This window comes from Nicotiana tabacum, chromosome 19 (genome assembly GCF_000715075.1).
Source record: "Nicotiana tabacum cultivar K326 chromosome 19, ASM71507v2, whole genome shotgun sequence".
Classification (NCBI taxonomy): Eukaryota; Viridiplantae; Streptophyta; class Magnoliopsida; order Solanales; family Solanaceae; genus Nicotiana; species Nicotiana tabacum.
This window is the reverse complement of record NC_134098.1, coordinates 37,797,731-37,819,529: the sequence shown is the minus strand read 5'-3', so window position 1 is coordinate 37,819,529 and position 21,799 is coordinate 37,797,731. Positions and strand designations below refer to the sequence as shown.

Genomic DNA, 21,799 nt, shown 5'->3' with positions numbered 1-21,799 from the left:
TTTCCTATAACTCAGTTCTATAGCACGATTTAGATTTCAAAGAAGGGTAACCAACTCCTAAATTCCCTGTAGTTCCCTGCTTATATAATGTGGTGCACAACACATCTATAAACAAGACCCTACTAGACACGGCTTGTAGACTTCCTAGGACAGAACTGCTCTGATACCAAGTTTGTCACGCCCCGAACCTAGGAGCGAGACAAGCACCCGGTGCCTCACCTAACCTGGCATACCAAATTGCGACTAAGGGACTCTGAACATTTAATGTCATACTTTGGCCATGGGGCCACCTTGCAAGATAATTTGCGAAGCAAAATATAAAACTGAATAGAAACTAGTGCTAACTAAACATCAATATAAAGCTAGGCCGACAAGGCCGTCATAGCTACTACAGCTGACAAACCATCAAATATACATACCAGGCCTACAAACCCAACATACTGCACTAACCAACAGGATATGTCTACAATCCTCTACTGATAGATATATTGTGATCGGAACAGGGCCCCGACCTACCCATATTATATATATAAATACATACATAAGATGCACACAAAAACCTAGACCCGATAACTCCGAAGGATGTGGAGCTTACCGATCAGGCTAAACTCTGGAAATACCTACTGAGAAGGTCTACTCGTCTGTCTATCTGACCCTGCATGCATGAAATGCAGCGTCCCCGAAAAAGGGACGTCAGTACGAAATAATATACCGAGTATGTAAGACAATAACATAACTGAAAATCGAAACTGAACTGATAATATAATAACTAGAAGTAACTGGGAGTAAAAGATGATCTGGAGATATACTTACCTACTGATAGTGACTAAACTCCTTCAATATAGTAAGTAAAATAAATGTCCGGCCCTATAAGGCTCGGTACGTGTAAATGCTCGGCCGTAGTAGGCTCGCTCATAGGCGCTCGGCCATACTGGGCTCTGTATCTCGGCCATCCTGGGCTCGCTCATAGGCGCTCGGCCATAGTAGGCTCGGTATATATAACTTACCATCTGATCAGAGCTTGCCCAATAGGGGCCTGCCCACCGATTATAGCTCGATGGTGGTGAAAATAGTGTAATACTGTATATATATATAGACCCTCTGCTCTCTTGACTGAATAAAGACAAAACTAAACTGAATATGAAGTCTCGATAAGGAATAATATTGTAACTTATGAGACTAGAATAATGTGAATAAATTCATGAATACGAACTTCTCTTTATGTCTCATTATTAACACATGTAGCTACGAGATCATGCCAAAATGAAGGAAGGACTTAGCCTTAACATACCTTATCACAATCTTTCCAATCACCAAGTTGAACTCACCTCTTCGCACCTTAATCTACAAGAATGATAATAATACTATCGTTAAGTTACGAAAGGTACAACTATCGCACAACGAATGACAAACTTATTTTGTATTAAAACGGGCAGCATCTCCCCTATAATCCTTACTTCCTCCAAATTCAAGATAACACCAACAATACAAGAACAGAACAATAACAACATATATACATCATTTTCCAGCCCTATATACACCATCAAATACTACAAAACAGTCCAACACACCCCAATCTTTTCGTACACAAAACGACCACCGTAGTAGTGTCAAACGACCCGAAAATGTTATGACGAACGACCAGCCAACCACCCTACATTTATATGGTGTTTATACACCCCCTTCCTCCTCCAAAACTCCATAAAATAGTAGTAAAACACGCAGCCCAACAGCAACACAAAACAGTCCACAAAACAGTCCGCTACAAGTAAATAACTCGAACTCACGGCTTCTGATCACCGTCCCGTGAGTTCTCACAAGTATAGAACGACTTACCATGAATTTATAGAAGAAAAACTGGATGAAAGAGAGCAGTAAACTCACCTTATTTGTTGGATAACTCAGCTCCTATCTTGGTTCTTCAAACTCTAGGTTTTACCTCCAATTAGAACTTGAAAGGGAGAGAAAATCAATTAGGGTTTGTGGGAAATTTTTAGGAGGATTCTTTGCAGAGCTTATGTCTGGTTATTATGCTATATTTTAAGTCTAATATATGAAGAAAATAGGCCTTTAAAAGGCCTCTTTGGACGACCCGAAATGGCCCATTTTTGGGCTTTCATTTAAGCAAGTAGGTGACACACCTACTTGTCACCTAGCAGCTTGCGCAGTATCGCAAAAATGCCCATATCTCACTACTTTGATGTCGTATTGACAAACGGTTTAATGAATTGGAAAATAGACTCATAGATATTTAATTTAATGGGTGGAACACCCCATAACTCTAAGTATATTGGGAGAAAATTGCAGTTACATTTGACCCAAAGTTTCAGTAAAACTTATGAGTGTAACTTGTGATGACTTTCATCGACTTTTGTTCCACAACTCGCTTGACATTAAAACATAACACACGGATGTCATACGACTAATATAAATCATAACATAATCTCCTTATCATGTTAATCACCCTAGTCTCACCCCAAAGGTACATGTTATAACATTCCCAACTTGTCGACTTTCGACGAAATATTGTTTTATTCAATTGCTTTAGCTTCTGAACTGTCCAACCCTCTTTGTACTTGTTGTTCATGATATTCAATATTTGTAACCTCATAGGTAACATGATTAACTTACTTTATATACTTTTAAATATTATCTCATTTTTGGTCCTACATTAGTTTGCTTACGACGCATTTTTACGTACGAAAATATAGGGTGTAACAAAAGTAACTTAACTTTTATCGTTAAAATTTACTCATGATAAAAAAGAACTTACCTATCAAGGTGACTTTACTATTTTAGTGGTAACTCTTATGACTTTAATACTGTTATAACGGGTGAAGTTATGTGATCTTATTATTACGGTGGATAAAATTTATTTACTCTAATTCGTCAAAATATAATTTTTTAATTTTACTTTTATAGTGGATAAAATTCAGTTATTTTAATGTGAGAAAAATAATTTTAATATTCAATTTAATGATGGATAAATGAATCAACCAATTTTTATAATACTAAAAGCACCCGCAATTGTGAGACTGTTGCTTGTACTAAAATTTTCGGAACTTCAAATTTCTCTACCGTTTTGTTCTCACCTTCAAATTTCGCATTGTTAGATGTCTAACCATTTCATAAATTGCAACTCTATCAAAAAATTTCAATCTAAATAAATGACCTTAAAAGAATTTTCATATCTGCACAGAGGTTATCAAAAAATACAGAGGAGTAAGTATCTAATACTAATAGTGAAAAACTAGCTCTCATTCTTATCTTGATGTGGGTGCATGGAATGATATAGCAAAAGGAGGTTCAAATACTCTTTGTTAGTTTGTCATTTATATCCAAATACCAAAGTACCAAAATGGCATGAAAGCAAGAACAAATATCACCCACTCATTTGGTGGTATGTGCCTTATCTATTTTGGATCCATATGCCCTTAAAAACTGAACATTTGTCTTTTTTACAGCAAAAGCCAACAGAAGAAAGTAATAAAATCTCTTGGAAATTCAAGCTTCTAGCCACAAATGTTAGGGACTTCAGACTTGCCATTTGTTTCTTACAACACTCTCTTTGTTGGTCTCTTCATTTTAAGAGGAAAAGTTCCACTTGAATAAAGCCATTAATTGCACAACTAGCCTACATTTGGTATAGGGAAACCATTTTTCGAGAATATCAATAAATTGAAGGTGCAGTTTTTTTCATGTTCTCTGAGTTGACTATTCTCATGCACTTGGTTCTGTAACGATTTCAAGGAATTACATTTTAAAAAATAATTTTGGAAAAAAAAGTGCTTTGAATTAGTTTAGAGAGAATATTCATATTAATTTTTTAAAACCTGGATTTTAGGGTTTTTCGTTTTGTAAAAAACATTTTAGTTTGATTTTAAAGAACCAAAATATGTTTTTTTTTAATCCAAATGCCGTTGTTTTCACCTTTTAAAGGTTCTTGCTATATTGTTCTGAAAAAGGCGCTTTTCGGAAAATTTGGAAGAACTTTTCTACAAAAGTTTTGTGAAAGGAGTTTTATGGAAACATATTTGGTGTCTATTACTTTTATGTAAAAGATATTTATTTGTATAGGTAAAAAAATGAAATAAAACGCTGAAGAAATTTTGAGGGCCATTTCTTTTATTCAAATATAACTCATCACGTTCCTCCATAATTGGGCAGTTTCAACTTTATAAAGTTAATTATGTGAGTTTTCTCAAGAAAATATTTAGAAAAACGTCTCAAAGCAGTTTTAATCAATTTCAACCAAATAATAATAATAATAATAATTAGAAGTACTTTTGAAAACTCTATGAGACAATCACCATTTGGTTTAATTCTCATTGTCCCTTTAATCCTGAATTATAATACTGTATACGGTCAAAATCGATATCGACCTTCGTATGATTACTAAAGATTCGAACATAATGGACCGAAGGTCATCTTCATAATATCAGGTATAAGATCCGAAGCTAGGTTACCGAGCTCAAATTTCTGGGATCGATAAAATATCGAACTCGAAGTCATTACCGAGCTCGAATCCAAATCGAACTATGATGCGAAGCGGCGTTATCGAGCTTGAGAGCCAGAGACCGACCAATACCGAGCCCAAGTCAATACCGGATCCCGAGTCAATATCGAGCCCGAGTCAATATCAGGCTCTAAATCTGGAAACCAACCAATACCAAGTTCGATCAAGATCGAGCCAAAAGACAAGAGCCGTTACAGTCGCACTAAGGAGAGAGAATCTCGGCGGGAATTAGGGAAAAGTTATTCTATCATAGGTTCCCTACTATGTATTTTTAATTATATCCAAAGTAAGATCCCTCCACTATAATAGGGATGGCTATTATTTCTTTAAGGCATCCAAGATTAAAGCATTGATACACTCTCATATTATTGATATTCACAGAGAAAAACATACTGATATTCATATAGAGATTATCCTTTTTTGGGTTTTGTATTTTGATTCGTCTTGCTTGTTCATAAACCATTTTTCATTCAGTTTGGTTTGTATTTCATTCTTTATACAGTCAATACTCAATATATTTCTACTTACTTTCTGATTTTTGCCAAGTTATACCACGTATCCTTAGAACTACATATAAATTCAACTCTATCCGTTTTTCGGATAAACAGTTTGATGCCCACCGTGGGGCTAAGGATAACAGTAGTTGTTTGGTACGAATCTCTCCAAAACACACCATTTTACACTTGTTCTTGGAAGTATCTTTAATTTCAGGTTGAAAACGACGAATTTTTAATTAATGGCCCTACCTATCGACAACAAAGCTGGCCTTCAAGATGAGAACAACAACTTAACCCCCGAGGGTGGAAGGACACTCGTCGATCCCGTTGGAGCTCGGGTCGAAGAGCCAATAGACGTCAATTCACATGCGGACATCGAGGCGAACTAACGTTCCGACCCTGAAAATAGCATTCATGGTGAAACTCGTTCTGCAGCTCGAAATACCCAAAACGCTGAGGAAAATAGAATCAACTTGTGTATGATCTTCGAGATGTTACAAGCTCAACAAGTAGAAATAGCCCAGTTGCAGAGCCAAACCCAGGCACCGACCAGACTCGAGCCCAGTCCACCCCAAGAAGTCACCCACAAAACGGGGCTAGCTATAGTAAGGTCAAATGAGCAAGAATCGGGGACTAATCCCGAAATTGTTATGATGCTCGAAGAACTGACAAAACGAATAAAGTCAGGAGAAAGGAGGATCGAGGCAAACGACAAGAAAGTTGAAACATATAACTCCAGGATTGATCAGATCCGGGGGCACCACCGATATTGAAGGGCTTAGGTTCAAAAAAATTCGTACAAAAGCCTTTCCCCCGAGCGCGGCTCCTAAACCGATCCCAAAGAAGTTTCGCATGCCCGAGATTCTTAAATATAATAGAACGAGCGCCCTCAACGAACATGTCACCTTTTACACATGTGCCATCAAAGGGAACGATCTAGAGGACGATGAGATCGAATCTGTATTATTGAAAAAATTCGGTGAAACCCTATCAAAGGGAGCAATGGTATGGAATCATAATTTACCGTCTAACTCTATCGATTCTTTTGTTATGCTTGCAGATTCTTTCATAAAAGCACATGCTGGGCCATAAAGGTCGAGACCAGGAAGTCAGACCTATTCAAGGTAAGAATAAGAGAATTCGTATCTCGTTTCCAAATGGAACGAATGGATCTACCACCAGTCACAGACGATTGAGCTATTCAAGCTTTCACTCAAGGTCTAAACGAACGAAGCTCGAGGGCTTCACGGCGGCTGAAGCATAACCTAATCGAGTACCCAGCTATTACTTGGGCTGATGTGCACAATCGGTATCAATCCAAAATAAGAGTCGAAGACGACCAGTTGGGTTCTGGGTCCGATATTAAAAGGGATATCAACCGAGAACCAAGGTCAAACAAGGATCGATATCGGCCGTATAACGGAGATCGTAGGGGTAGCGAACCTTCACGCAACCTCGTACGAGGTGAAAGGATAAATGATCGAGGGCAAGGGCCTCGGGGGCTGATGAACAGGAATGGGTTCGACAGGCATACCTGAACTAAGGAAGCATCTCGGTTATCGGAGTATAACTTCAGCATCGATGCATCTGCTATCGTGTCAGCTATCAGGCGCATCAAAGATACTAAATGGCCTCGACCTATGCAGACCGATCCTGCCCAGAGGAATCCCAATCAAATGTGCGAATATCATGGCACTCATGGCCACAGAACGGAGGATTGCAGGAAACCAAGAGAGGAGGTAACCCGGTTATTCAATAAAGGGCATCTTCGAGAATGTTTAAGTGACAGGGCCAAAAACTATTTCAAAAACAGGGATTTCAGTAGAAAAAACGAACAAGAAGAGCCACAACACATCATCCACATGATCATGGGTGGGATCGATACCCCCCAGGGGCCGGTGCTTAAACGCACTAAGATGTCGATTGTAAGAGAAAAGCGATCCCAAACTCAGGATTACACCCCTGAAGGAACCTTGTCCTTTAATAACGAAGACGCGGAAGGAATCATGCAACCACATAACGATGCACTAGTAATATCTGTACTTATGAATAAAACTCAAGTTAAACGTGTATTAATTTATCCAGGTAGTTCGGCCAACATCATTCGATCGAGGGTCGTAGAGCAACTCGGTCTACAGGACCAGGTCGTTCCCACAACCTTGGTAATAAACGGATTCAATATGGCATACGAAACTACTAAGGGCGAAATAATCATGCCAGCTAACCTGGCCGGTACCATCCAAGAAACGAAGTTCCACATGATCGAAGGCGATATGAGATATAATGCCCTGTTCGGAAGGCCGTGGATCCACAATAAGAGGGCTGTACCCTCGACTCTCCACCAGGTTTTGAAGTTCCCAACATTAGAGGGAATCAAAATGGTCTACGGGGAGCAAACGGCCGCAAAAGAAATGTTTTCCATCGATAAAGTGATTCCGATATCATCATTATCATCAACAAAAGGATCAAATTCGAAGGAGGAACGGAATACAAAATAGCAATCACAAACATTAGCTTCGACCCAATTAGAGAATCAGAAGACTGACGAAGATGATGAACATGGGGTCCCTCGATCCTTCATGGTTCCCGATGATTCCGATGCTACCCAATCAACAATCGAAGAACTGGAGCAAGTCATACTAATCGAATTTCTGCCCGAACGAAAGGTATACCTGGGCACGGGGTTAGATCCTGAGCTCAGGAGAAAGCTTATTCAATTTCTTATAGCTAACATAGACTGTTTCGCTTGGTCCCATCTTGACATGACAGGGATCCCACCGGGAATCACCACTCATAAGCTAAGCTTGGACCCAAAATTCCACTCGGTAAAACAAAAAGAAGACCCCAGTCCGAGGTCAAACATGCCTTCATCAAAGACGAGGTAACCAAACTTCTTAAAATAGGGTCCATTCGGGAAGTAAAGTACCCCGAATGGCTAGCAAATGTGGTAGTAGTCCCTAAATAGGGGGAACAAGCTTAGAATGTGTATAGATTATAAAGACCTGAATAAAGCATTCCCTAAGGATTCTTTTCCTTTGCGTAATATTGATCGTATGATCGATGCCACGGCCGACCACTAGACTCTCAATTTTCTCGATGCCTATTCCGGGATACAGATGAACCCGGAGGATCAGGAAAATACCTTATTTATCACTAAGTACGGGACTTACTGTTATAATGTAATGCCATTCGGCCTAAAAAATATTTGTGCAACTTATCAGCGCCTAGTAAACAGAATGTTAGAAAAGCAAATAGGAAAAACAATGGAGGTTTATATTGATGACATGTTAGTTAAATCCCTGCGAGCAGAGGACCATTTAAAGCATTTGCAGGAAACTTTCGACATACTAAGGGAGTACAATATGAAGCTCAATCCGGAAAAATATACTTTCGGGGTTGGCTCGGGCAAGTTTCTCGGTTTCATGGTGTCCAATCGAGGAATCGAGATTAACCCCGATAAAATTAAAGCAATCGAGAAAATCACAATAGTAGATAATGTAAAGGCCGTGCAAAGGCTAACGGGATGGATAGTCGCCCTGGGACGATTCATTTCGAGATCCTCAGATAGGAGCTACCGATTTCTTTCTCTGCTTAAAAAAAAAGCAATTTTGTATGGACTCCGGAATGTCAGTGGGCTTTAGAAGAGCTAAAACGGTATTTATCGAGCCCTTCGTTGCTTCATACCCCAAAGGCAGACGAATAACTTTACCTGTATCTAGGTGTCTCAGAGGTAACGGTAAGTGGAGTCCTAATTCGAGAAGAACGAGATACGCAATTCCCTATTTATTATGTCAGTCGAACTCTAGGCGAGACCGAAACTAGATATCCACACTTAGAAAAATTAGCGCTTGCTTTAATAAGTACCTCTAGGAAATTAAAACCATATTTCTAGTGCCACCCGATACATGTTGTAACAACTTATCCTCTATGAAATATTTTACACAAACCTGAGCTTTCAGGTCGATTGGCCAAATGGGCCATAGAGATCGGCGGGTACGACATTGAGTATTGACCTCGAACCGTTATCAAATCTCAAATCTTAGCGGACTTCGTGGCTGACTTTACGCCGGCCTTCGTACCCGAGATCGAAAAGGAATTACTGATAAAATTGGGTACCTCTTCGGAATCTGGACCCTCTTTACGGACGGTGCATCGAACGCAAAGGGGTCCGGACTGGTCATCGTACTAAAATTGCCCATAGGTAATGTAGTCAGACAGTCTAGTAAAATTACAAAATTGACTAACAATGAGGCCGAGTATGAGATCGTGATTGCAGGTATCAAATTAGCTAGAAGTTTGGGAGCCGAGGTCGTGGAGGCTAAATGTGATTTCCTCCTCGTGGTAAATCAAGTCAACGGTACTTTTGAAGTCCGGGAAGATCGAATGCGAAGGTACTTGGATAAATTGCAAGTGACTCTGCATCGATTTAAGGAATGGACTTTGCAACATATACTTCGGGAGCAGAACAGTGAGGCCGATGCTCTGGCAAACTTAGGTTCGTCGGTCGAAGATGACGAACTCAACTCGGGGACTGTCGTACAACTCATGAAATCGGTAATCGAAGCAGGTCATGCCGAGATAAACTCCACAAGTCTAACCTGGAATTGGAGAAACAAATATATAGAGTACTTCAAGAACGGGAAGCTACCATCAGACCCAAAAGAATCGAGGGCTCTGCGCATAAAGGCAGAACGGTTCACCTTGTCCGAAAACGGTACACTATTTAGGAGGACGTTCGATGGTCCACTGGCAATATGTTTGGGACCGGGAGACACTGATTACATCCTACATGAGATTCACGAGGGAACTTGTGGGAATCATTCCGGTGCCGATTCATTGGTCCACAAAACAATCAGAGTAGGATATTATTGGATCGATATGGACAAAGATGCAAGGGAGTTCATTCGAAAATACGATAAATGTCAGAGACATGCGCCCATGATTCATCAACCCGGGGAACTTCTCCACTCGGTCCTAGCTCCTTGGCCTTTCATGAAATGGGGAATGGACATCGTCGGTCCCCTCCCATCGACCCCCAAGTAAGGATCAGTTTATTTTGTTTATGATTAATTATTTCTCTAAATGGCTTGAAGCACAGGCTTTCGAGAAAGTTAGAGAAAAGACGGTGATAGATTTCATTTGGGACCACATTATATGTCGGTTCGGGATGCCATCCGAGATTATATGTGACAATGAAAAATAATTCATCGGAAGCAAAGTAACCAAATTTCTCGAAGACCACAAAATCAAATGGATCCTATCAACACCTTATCATCCCAGCGGGAACAAACAGGCCGAATCGACCAACAAAACCATCATCCAAAATCTTAAGAAAAGATTAATTAAAGCTAAAGGAAAATGGAGAGAAATACTACCCGAAGTCATATGGGCATACCGCACAACATCGAAATTGAGTACCGGAGCGATACCATTCTCGTTTGTTTATGGCGCCGAAGCTCTTATCCCGATTGAGGTCGGAGAACCTAGCATCAGATTTCGATATGCAACAAATGAGTCGAAAAACGAGACGATCAATACGAGCCTAGAATTATTGGACGAAAAACGAGAAGCAACTCTCGTCCGATTAGCCACTCAAAAATAGCGGTTCGAAAGGTAGTATAATCAAAGAACCAATCTTCAATATTTTAAAATCGGGGACTTAGTGCTAAGGAAAGTCACCCTCAACACCCGAAATCCAAATGAAGGGAAACTGGGTCCTAACTGGGAAGGACCGTATCAGGTTCTCGAAATTGTCGGTAAAGGATCCTACAAGCTCGGTGTGATAAACGGCAAACAACTACCAAGCAATTGGAATGTGTCGCACCTAAAACAATACTACTGCTAAGGTACGACCCTCCCATGTTTATTTATATTTCGAAACTAACCCTTGCAGGAGTTCGACTAGGGACAGGGATGGATTATCCCACCTGAAGCCTTTAGGCCTGAAAGCACGCGTTGCACTCCTTTTCCATTAGACTGGTCTTATCGCAAATGGGTTTTTCGGTAAGGTTTTTAATGAGGCAACCATTGATCGTGCTAACTTAGAACAATTCAACAGTATCCAAGGCTTCTTTACAATCAACCTCGAATACTGGGGGACATTACCGCTGAATATATCAAGTTCGATCGTCAAGTTCGATGCAAGGAAGTTACTTCATGACAAGTGACAACAGGGTTTCGATAGGAAAAATTGTAAGAGCCAAATGGTCAAAACGAACCATGCTCGTGTAGTTTGCTCGATCCCTGGCACAAAACATGAACACATGTATAATGACATAAAGAGAAATTTCTCCTTTACCGATATCTCATATCTCAGAATTCATCCTCTATTTCATGATCTATTATGCAAACAGGCTCAAGGGCCGACCATTACCCCATAAATCGGGGACTACCAACCGAAAAATCAATGAGATCAAGCCCCACATAAGTCTACGGGCTACATCACTTCGAGTTCGAGCAATCACTCACTCGACTAGTAAGACTACGGGCTACATTACTTTGAGTTCGAGCAATCACTCACTCGATCATAAAGCCTACGGGCTACATCACTTCGAGTTCGAGCAATCACTCACTCGACTACTAAGCCTAAGGGCTAATCTTATTGCGAGTTCGAGCAATCACTCACTCGACCATAAAGCCTACGGGTTATATTACTTCGAGTTCGAGAAAACACTCACTCGACTACTAAGCCTAAGGGCTAATCTTATTGCGAGTTCGAGCAATCACTCACTCGACCATAAAGCCTACAGGTTACATTACTTCGAGTTCGAGCAAATACTCACTCAACTAATAAGCCTACGGGCTACATTTCTTCGAGTTCGAGCAAGCACTCACTCGACTACTAAGCCTACGGGCTACCTTACTTCGAATTCGAGCAAACACTCACTCGACTACTGAGCCTAAGGGCTACTCTTACTTCGAGTTCGAGCAAACACTCACTCGACTATTAAAGCATACGGGCTACGTTACTTCGAGTTCGAGCAAACACTCACTCGAACTTAAAGCCTAAGGGCTACCTTATAAAGCCTAAGGGCTAACATTACTTCGAGTTCAAGCAAGCACTCACTCGACTACTAAGCCTAAGGGCTACTCTTACTTCGAGTAAGAGCAATCACTCACTCTACTATAAAGCCTAAGGGCTACTTTTACTTCGAGTTCGAGAAACCAAATACACTCGACTATTAAGCCTAAGGGCTACTTTTTATTTCAAATTCGAACAAATGCTCACTTAGTTATAAAGGCTATAAGGTTCGACTTCTATCAAATTGCCTAAGGCCTCAAACTTATGAAAACTTTCATAAGGCATGAATGAAATAAAATCTTCACAAGGCAGAGAATAAAAGAGAGACAAATTGGGAAAGAAAAAGATCTCTCTATATATATAAACCCTAAGTTTCTTGGTTATCTCCGAGGGCAGTCTCTTCTCTATCGGGCTCCTCCCAGCTCTCATACCCACTCTTTCTCCCATCATCATCATCATCATCATCATCATCATCATCATCGGAAGCCAAGGCTCCGACATCGGCTTTAAGCTCTTTAGCCTTTTTTATCTCTTCGGTAAGATCGAAACCTCGAGCGTGGATCTCCTCGAGGGTTTCCCTCTAAGATTGGCATTTGGAAAGTTCAGCAACCCAATGTGCTTGAGTTTGAGTGGTCTCGGCTGCCTTTTTCTCTTATACTTGAGCGGCTTCAGCATCGGCCCGATAGACGGCTACAAATGCATCCGTCTTGGCCTTCACTTTTTCGGCTTCAGATTTGGCCTTGGCAAGTTCGGAAGCTAACCGGGTCACGAGCTTCTCTATGTTTCTTGCTTGAACCGAGCTCTTCTCCTTCATGCCTTGAAGTTGACTTTCGGCCGATGATAATTGGGCTCGAGCAGTCTCTTTTTTTGCAGTGAGGCAGTCCATGCCTTCTTTCCACCCCAAGGTCTCCGCCCTTATCGTATCGACCTCCTCACGAAGCATCTCGATCACCTCAAGCTTCTGCTGCAGCTGTGAGATCGAAATATTAGCTACCGTTCCCGAATCGAGCCCATGAGTTTTTAAGATTATCATTACCTGCTCGGTTAGGTCGGTCTGATCTTGGTATGCCTTGGCCAACTCGGCTCGAAGATCTTTGATCTATTCCTCTTTTTGCCCATTAAGAAGTTTGGGGGCATTTCTCTCCTCCGAAAGCCCTCGGAAGTTGGCCTCACATCGACTCAGCTCTATCCGCAACTTGGAAAACCCCTCGTGATGAAGAGCTAAAGCCAATACGAAAAAGAGAAAAAGTTGGGCAGAAAATGGAAAAATATGACATCAACAAAGGGAATCGAGACTTACCCGATGCAGGGTTCGTTGAACCTCGAAGAAAAGACCCGACGCATCACTTGGGCCGGCAGCATCCTCAATACCGGTAAACAAATCGCGAAAGGGGTCCTCTCCCTCATGGGCCCCGTCTAACTCGAGGGTCCCCAAAGCTCGAGTTTCCCAAATCGCCTCTTCGAAAAAAGCAGGGAGAATAGGCGAGTCTCCGATTACTATTGCCCCAAGCTAGTTGCTTGGGGCGTTCTCCACAGTTCGAAGAGCTTCAGGGCCGACCCTTTCAGATATACCCACCGTTTGTTGACTTTTGTGGGAGGCATCCTCGATCTCCAACGACTCGGGGACTTTGCCCGAGTCCTTCTCCGACATCCCATCAATTCGAGATAGAGCCTCATCAAACGCTATCGACCCAGCTGCCTTTGGGGCATCAATGGTTTTCTTCACTCGGGCCATCACTATGGACCCGTCGTTTTCTTCTTCTCCTTCGTCTTCATCCCTTAGATGCCAAACTGATTCTTCGGTCAAAGGGATGGTATTCTTCCTCGGCTTACGAGCCATCCTTGTCTTAAGATTTGGATCCTCGGAAGTAGAGGCCCTTTTTCTCTTGTTGTCCTTCGCCAGTTTTGGAACCGGGGCCAAAGTCTCTTCCTCGCCAGACGGGGGCCTCATAACCGCATCTTTTCCCAGGCCTACACACAAAAAAATTGGTTAAGTATAAGAAAAATATTTTGTTCGAATAATCAAAGACACAGAAAATAGGCTTACCATGATTTTTGGCCTCCCATCTGCCCTTTGATAAATCGCGCCACGAGCGCTCGGCATACGTAGAGGTGGAAGCCAGGTCCCGTACCCAGCGCTTAAGGTTAGGAACCGCACCGGGCATCCAAGCAACCGTTGCATTGCATAAAGAATATCGGTGAGAAAGAAACGAAGGAACAAAACAATAGGAGCTGACAATAGAATTATACTTACGCTTCATGTTCCATTCCTCGGGAAATGACATCTTCTCGGCCGGGATTAGGTCTGAAGTCTTTACTCGAACGAACCTGCCCATCCATCCCCGATCCTTGTCCTTGTCTATGCTCGAGAACATCACTTTGGTAGCCCGACGCTGGAGTTTTATTAACCCACCTCGATAGAGGTGGGGGCTGTACAATATAATGAGGTGGTCGAGGGTGAAAGGCATCCCCTTGACTTTGTTCACGAAGAAGCGGATCAGAATAATGATCCCCCAAAAAGAAGGGTGGATTTGGCCTAGAGTTACTTGGTATTGGCGGCAAAAATCGATGACAACACGGTCAAGGGGGCCCAACTTGAAAGGGTATGTGTACACACTTAAAACCCCTTTCACATGAGTAGTAATATCTTCTTCGAGAGCCGGGATTATCACTTCTTTGTCCTCCCAGTTGCCATATTTCCTTAACTGTTCAAGATGGCCCTCGGTTATCGAGCACATATACCTCGATACTGGCTCGCATCGACCAGGAACCGACAAAGCTTTGTCGATCTTAAAATCGGAGGTGAGAACACACTCCTCAGGCCGTGGCTCCACCGGTGTTTTGTCGCTGACGGGCCGCGAAGAAGAAGCTTTTTCTTTCTGAGGAATGGTTTTTGACATTTTTCCCATTGGGATTTGAAGATTAAAGATAGAGGAAGATGGCTAGATTTGGTGTTCTAAAGAGGGATTTCGCAGTAAAAATCACAAAATTTAAAGATGAAGAACTTAGAATATGTGAAAGGGAACTTAGAAGATTTGGAGATGTAAAAGTAAGAAGTGGTGAAAAGAGGGGTTATTTATAGGGTTGGCAATGACGGTTCAGTGTCAACAATGGCCAACCATCGTCTGACACTCATTTAATGCCTTGATAAACTGAACCGACAGGACATCTATCACGTACGTCATGGTCGGGATCGATGCAAACGTCAGTTTGTATCTGTAAGGCCCCATAAAATTTTTCTAATAATTTAAGATTTTAAAGTGCACCAACGGTATTTGGGAATAGCATATTTGAGTATTAAAGGAGATTTATGGGATAGAGCCACATCATGTTGAATTGATAATATATGTTTAGGGTGTGTTTGAACATACTAAGGTGTTTTGGGAATGGCAAGAACTTGTGTGGAACAAGTTGGGCACATTAAGTGGAAAGGATGTATTAATTGGCACAAGACCCAACTTCAAATGAATAGGAATCCCTCAATATAATGACTTAGATGGTGATATCCCTATCAAATTAACGCTCTTTGAATCTTGTTTCCAACGCATCAAATCATTTGTCATTTGGATATGTATACAAAAAGTTATGGCCATTGTACCGGACCTGTGTCATATGCGCGCCCAGATGCGTGACCGCGCATATTTGAGAGTTTCTGCCTCAAGTGCATGGCCAATGCGCGGCCGCGTACGTAGGAACTCATTAAATAACCTTAAGGCCGTGTATAGAGAGGGTTTAAGTCATTTTGGCCAAAAATCTGATATTTTTAGAGTGAGAGAGAGTGTCCTAGAGTGAGAAGGTATTCTTCAATAATTGTTCTTCAATTCTTGCTCAAGTTTTGGAAGACTAAGAAGGGAGACTCACTAGGTCTTCATCCTAGAGGTAAGATTCTATACCCCTAACCCTCAATTTTGAATTTTGTCTAGAAATGGGTAATTAGCAAGATAAAGTTTGGGCATGAGAGTTGCTTATTTTACATGCATGTGTTATCAAATGGTATAGGAAGATTGTTGAGCTAAAAATGGTAAAGATTAGGTTGTGGGTTGATGGAATCCTCCATAAAAGGACCTTGAAACCTTAATGCACACCTAGTATTTGATAGAATGCTCAAATGAGCTAGAACCATGAGCATCTTCCTAATTTTGGTTCAATTTGTTATATTTCTACAATAGATTGAAAATGCTAAGAATTCCGAAATATTTTAGAGTTTAAGGAAGCTCGATTGAGGTACATTGGCTAAACCCCTTTCTTCTTAGAATCAAATCCCACGGTGTTCATGTAATTGGAGTAAGTCCTTGATCATAATTGAATTGTCTATTCCTAATGTGGTTGTATTGAAGGATGTTTGTTCAATGTTCATTCTAAATGCTTTATCATGTCATCTTGACATTTGAGGATATGTTCAAAATGTGAAATATGTGTTAGAAATGCTAAGACTTCATGTCAAGATCGAAATAAATGTTGTTATGCCAAATTGTATGAAAAGCCTCTATGTGCCTAAGATTCCCAAATTGTTGTATTATGTGAATTTAATGTCTTGAACGAAAAGCCTTATTGTTATTGATAATGATTATGATAATGATATTTGAATATGAAAACGGGGACTGGAATTATGATATGAAACCGTAAGTGCCAAGAATGATTTTGTAATCGTGATTACTAGTGCCAATGAATCAAAAGAATATGAAAGAATCATGATGTGAGATAATTGAAATTATGGTTATGGTTGATGTCTCAAGTGAGATGGCCTAGCCGATCGGGCCATGATTGGACGCCATGCCGCACATATGGTGGTAACTGTGCTAGAAATGATAATTGAAATTGTGGATATGGTTGATGTCTCAAATGAGATGACCTAACCGATCGGGTCGAGATCGGACTTCGTGGAAGAACACGGTAGTATTGTGGATTGTGGCACTGTGCTGGAAATGATAATTGAAATTATGGATATGGTTGATGTCTCAAATGAGATAACCTAGCCGATCGAGTCGAGATCGGACTCCGTGTAAGAACACGGTGGTATTGTGGATTGTGGCACTGTGCTGGAAATGATAATTGAAATTGTGGATGTGGTTGATGTCTCAAATGAGATGACCTAGCTGATTGGGTCGAGATCGGACTCCGTATAAGAACACAGTGGTATTGTGGATTGTGGCATATGGCACTAAAGATTACCCAACCTAATAAGATGGAAATTGACTTGAGAAATTATGTGATCCTTATTTGATGTTTTAGTATTGTTTTGAAACTCTTATTGAACTCATGACTGTTTCCCCCTTGTATTATTGTCCATTCTATTGAGATGATGTTTTAGCTTTACATACTAGTACTATTCGACAGTACTAACGTCCCTTTTGTCGGGAGTGCTGCATCTTTAAATGGATGCAGGTGGTTACATATCAGACAGTATTGATCGTAGTTAGTGGTACATCATCATCTTCTCAGCAGACTCGGTGAGCCCCATTTCATCCCGGAGTCATGTATCTTTTGTACTTTGTGTATCCTGTTTGAGGTATAGCCAAGGCCTTGTTGCTGGCATTATCATTGTACTCTTCTTTATCCATAGAGGCTCCGTAGACATAGTGTGAGTTGTGTATTGGTACTGGGAAAGTTAAACTATGCTATGTTGTGGTTGTATTACTTGTTCATTTGAGACTTTAAAAATGATGAAACTTATGACAAGAAATTGGTAATTTCAGGCATGACCGATTTATTTTGCAATTAATGAAAACACATATTCTTTTTATTCATGAATGAGTTGGGTAGAAGAAAATCTAATAGGCTTGCTCGGCCGGGTTCACTCGATTGAGCGCCGGTGGCGCTCCTCGGTTTTTGGGCGTGACGGTATCGAGTCATACCGCTTGAAAATCATGTCGTTTCTCGCCACATTCTTTCTGAGAAACGAGGGGACTATCTGTATACGGTCAAAACCGGTTTTGACCTTCATATGATTAGTCAAGATTGGAACATAATGGACCGAAGGTCATCTTCATAATATCAGGTATGAGATCCGAAGCCAGGTTACCGAGCTCAAATTTCTGGGACCGATCAAATACCGAACTCGAAGTCATTACCGAGCTCGAATCCAAATTGAACTATGATGCGAAGCGATGTTATCGAGCTTGAGAGCCAGAGAACGACCAATACCGAGCCCAAGTCAATACTGGGCCCCGAGTTAATATCGAGCCCGAGTCAATATCGGGCTCTAAATCTGGAAACCAACCAATACCAAGTCCGATCAAGATCGAGCCAAGAGATAAGAGTCGTTACAGTCGCACTAAGGAGAGAGAATCTCGGCGGGAATTAGGAAAAAAATATTCTATCATAGTGTCCCCACTATGTATTTTTAATTGTATCCGAAGTAGGATCCCTCCACTATAAGAGGGATGTCTATTATTTTCGTAAGGCATCCAAGATTAAGGTATTAATACACTTTCATATTATTGATATTCACAGAGAAAAACATATTGATATTCATATAGAGATTATCCTTTTTTGGGTATTGTATATTAATTCGTCTTGCATGTTCATAAACCATTTTCCATTCAGTTTGGTTTGTATTTCATTCTTTATACAGTCAATACTCAATATATTTCTACTTACTTTTCGATTTTTGTCAAGTTATACCACACATCCTTAGAACTACATATAAATTCTAACTCTATCCGTTTTTCGGGTAAACAAATACAAAAAAAAATTAAAAATAAACAAGATTATAGTATTGCATGTAATCTAGGGCCACCGACACCTCGGAAAAGGAACAATTTCTCCTCGTATTAATAACCAAAGAATACTTACAAATACGATGTGCGATTCCATCCGTACCAAGCTCCAAAATTTTGTACAGAGCTAAGTCTTTTTCAATGATTTTACCATATCGCAGCGTGTCTTGTTACGTTTCTTTACTTTCTTATTTGTTTCCCTTAAAATTTCCCAAAAAGTAAAAGAATTAATTTAACCGTTTGTAGAAGCTCTTTCACTTTCTCCCTACTGTCGGTGAAGAAGAGTAGAGGCTTCTTAAATACCTTTGCTTTTTATCCTTCTTTTAAATTTTGTTTGTTCTGGTTTGTCTAAGCTAAGAAAAATTAATTTTAAAACACATTTTTCAAAGATGAATGACAATTCAAGGTGGCATTATTTCTTATACTCACTGGCAGTAACATTACTCTCTCCGTTCACTTTTACTTGACATATTTTGACTTTTCACGTCCCTAAAAAATAATAAATAAAATACATAATTTACCATAATATCCATATTAATTGATATATATTTTATTGGATTTGAGAAAATGATTTGAAATGAGTAATAAATACGGTAGGTATAACAGATTTTTTTGTCTTCTCTTTATATGCGTAAAGTGACAAATAAAAATAAAAATTTATTTTTAATATACATTGAAATTGAACGGAGAGAGTATTTTTTATCCATCAATTATGACAGTAATTAAAAGCAATACCATTGACTTAATGGTGGCCGACAATGATTAACAATAATTCTAAATTCCATAGACATTTGTGCTCCTGCTTGATAGTATTAAATCAGCTGGAGTGTACGGTATATATAGACGTACCGCAAAACAAGAGTGTATAAAAAGAAAGGGAATCGGAAGCATTATCATTGGGGAAAGAAACATATTTAGTAGTCTGTACGACTTGTTAAATACTACTACTACTACTACTTATTGAAACAGAAAATAATGTATGGAAACCTTTGTTAACGTAGGAATTGCATTATCGTACCTTATACTAAGAACCGTTCTTTCTCATTCAGCTTGACACATTTTTTTCTTGGAGACCGCACAAGAAGAAAAAGGAAATCAGGGGCTATAATTATAACGATTCAATCCATCATTTTGTGTTCTAGCATTTTGCTTCTTGATTTGAAGCTTTTCGTATTTTTATTTGATATATTATAACTTACATGTATGGGTGGTTCGGGCCTCGAAGGACCCGGAAGCGATTTGATATGCCTACATGTTAACTAGAAGCTTTAAAGTTCATAGAATTGACCAATTTGAGTAAACGAGCTTAGATTCATGGTTTGAAATTTTCAATAATTTTGTATGATGATTTTGAACTTGTACGTATGTTCAAATTAGGACCCGAGAGGCTCGCGATCTATTCGACATTATTGCATGAGAATTGAAACTTTAAATATTCTTATGTTGTTTGTGTTGTCGCTTTGATTTAGAGCATTTTGCTTTATGTTTCGAGCCTTTGAATAAGTTCATATAGGGTATTTGAACTTGTTAGGATGGTTTGAAGAGATCTGGGGGACTCGAGTGAGTTTCGATATGCTCGGGAAGGGTTTTAAGAAAAAAGTCCAGCAAAACCAGTTACAAAAATTATTGATGCAACCATGTTCTACAATTCCAACACTAGTATAAATAGTCCCTTGAGTTTATTTCACCATTCTAGGAGCTAGGGAGCTCTGATGGATGCGTTTTTCAAAATTAATTTTATCTAAGAAGACGGGGCAAGTGAATCTCATTCAAATATATATTATAACATGAATATATCATCAGTTTTGCCTTAGAATCAAGGATTCAAAAGGAAAAAAGAGGATTTTTGACTTAAAAGACATGAAAGTATGTTTTTTTTTGTGTGTGTGTGGGAGGGGGGTTGAACACTAATTTGAACTCGAATTTGAAAATAAATTGCATATTTGGACTCATGAGGTTATGGATCGACGGGATTTGATGGTAGGCTGGAAACCCGTATTTTGCACTATGATGTATGACTCGACCTTCTTCAAAAGAATTGATTCCATACGATCCAGAGGTGAAAAGCGTCTGCGGCAGTTGAGAAAAGAGAAAGAACTCACTGGAAAATTTTTAGGGCAACCTTCAACCCAAGAACACATGGCTAAGAACGGTGATGATGCGGTAGACTTAGCTGCAAGAGAGGCAGCACAACAGAGAGAACAAGCTGCACAGAGAGCAGCTGAAGCAGCCCTTAGAGCTGATGAGACTATCGAAGATAATGGGGGTCGAAGATTCAATCTAAATCGACCCCTGGTTGAAGACCAGTTTGAAAATATGGCTCTCAGGCATGGGAGAGCATTGGGTGATTATGCCAGACTAGTCTACAATCAGGGACTGTCAAGTGTCAGACCTCTATCCATAGCAGTGACTAATTTTGAGTTGAAGCAAGGCTTCAAACCATCCAGAACAACTATGTCTTTAGGGGGAAGGCGAATGAAGATCCTAACACTTAATTGACGGACTTAGAGGAAATCGTGAATACCTTCTAGTGCAATGGAGTGTCAAAAGATGCAGTCTACTTAATCGCATACCCCTTTTCACTGAAGGATGACGTGAAACACTGGCTTCGAAGTTTACCAACTGGGTCGATCAGGACATGGGAAGATATGACAAAAATATTTCTTGACAAGTACTTCTCAGCTGCAAAACAATGAAATTTAGGAGGAAAATCCACAACTTCTAGTAGAAGGATACTGAAACGGTCTTCGAAGCCTGGGAAAGATTCAAGGAAATATTGATAAGGTGTCAACATAATGAAATTGAACTGTGGATACAACTCCAAGACTTTTGGGATGGACTGACACCCTCCTTATGATGAACTTTGAGTACTGCAGTTGGAGGTCCTTTAATGAAGAAAACTCCTGAGGAGATTGTTGCAATTCTTGATGAGCTCTCTAATGATGCTAACCAATATCCTGTTGAGTCTAATGATAGAAGAAAACCAGTTGGGGTTCACCAGGTAGACTCTTAACACATCAGTGCAAGCCCATCTAGATACCATGGC

At 40.2% G+C, this 21,799-nt stretch overlaps 1 non-coding gene across 1 annotated transcript; it reads right to left on the bottom strand.

Annotated features, from left to right (window-relative positions):
• Nucleotides 1-21,448: 21,448 nt before the first annotated feature.
• LOC142173988 (small nucleolar RNA R71) lies at nt 21,449-21,555 on the bottom strand. Its single transcript, XR_012703353.1, has one exon. It is a non-coding gene; the product is annotated as a small nucleolar RNA R71 (small nucleolar RNA).
• Nucleotides 21,556-21,799: the final 244 nt, after the last annotated feature.